Raw genomic sequence first — 1072 nt, 5'->3', positions numbered from 1 at the left:
AACGAATTTGACAACTGGCTCGAAGAACTTGGCGCAAATACAGAGCCTTAAATTCCATGCTGGGGGCAGTTGCCTATGATAGTTCTAAAGGTTCCTTGTAGTAAACTTACAGTTGTTCCAAGGATCAAGTCCTGTTTTTGTGTTTTAGAGTACAGACTAATTAGTGTTGTGTTCAGTCCAGGAACACAGCCTGCCCCCCGTCTGGTCTCCTTCAGCACAGACCCCTTCAGAAAGAAAGGCTAGGTGGCAGAGTGCCTTTTAACAGAACATGTTCATGTTCTCTTTCAGTCTTACTACTTTGACCGCGATGATGTGGCTTTGAAGAACTTTGCCAAATATTTTCTTCACCAATCTCATGAGGAGAGGGAGCATGCTGAGAAACTGATGAAGCTGCAGAACCAACGAGGTGGCCGAATCTTCCTTCAGGATATCAAGGTGAACAAAAGAACCTAGAAATCCCCTGCTTCATGATCTAGCAGTCCTCAGGTGTCAGAAACCACTCAAACTAGCAGTTGCCCTTCTAAAATGAGGGTACTTTTGGCTTCTATGCTTTTTTAGGCCTACCATCTCAGCTAAAAGAGGTGAATGGTAATGGGCAAGGATGTTAAATTTGAAACCTTTGTGGAGAAACTTGGATGTCCCTTTTGCCAAAGCGCAGTGGTTACATGTTAGGTGCTTGCTAATTTGTGGATTAATTGGTAGAGGCTGCAGATGCATTGATGTGACGTCTTCTCATTCAGAAACCAGACCGTGATGATTGGGAGAACGGGCTGAATGCAATGGAGTGTGCATTACACTTGGAGAAGAGCGTGAATCAGTCACTACTGGAACTGCACAAACTGGCCACTGATAAAAGTGACCCCCATGTAAGTATTGGCAATCTGGGAGCGAATGGAGGAAGTCATTTGCCTCTTAGGGGCTGGGAAAACTTAACCATTAACGTTCTTCCCCATTCTGTTTTCTAGTTGTGTGACTTCATTGAGACTCACTACCTGAATGAGCAGGTGAAATCCATCAAAGAATTGGGTGACCACGTAACCAACCTGCGCAAGATGGGGGCTCCCGAATCTGG

The 1072-nt window shown here is 45.1% G+C and overlaps 1 non-coding gene across 1 annotated transcript; it reads left to right on the top strand.

The window, feature by feature from the left end:
- Positions 1–267: 267 nt before the first annotated feature.
- LOC102727282 (uncharacterized) lies at positions 268–1072 on the top strand. Its single transcript, XR_014142137.1, has 3 exons — positions 268–435; positions 741–866; positions 966–1072. It is a non-coding gene; the product is annotated as an uncharacterized LOC102727282 (transcript).

This window comes from Leptonychotes weddellii, unplaced genomic scaffold, assembly GCF_054177405.1.
Source record: "Leptonychotes weddellii isolate Sample4059 unplaced genomic scaffold, ASM5417740v2 HiC_scaffold_27893, whole genome shotgun sequence".
In the NCBI taxonomy this organism is placed as follows: domain Eukaryota; kingdom Metazoa; phylum Chordata; class Mammalia; order Carnivora; family Phocidae; genus Leptonychotes; species Leptonychotes weddellii.
This window is presented reverse-complemented; position numbering and strand designations above follow the sequence as displayed.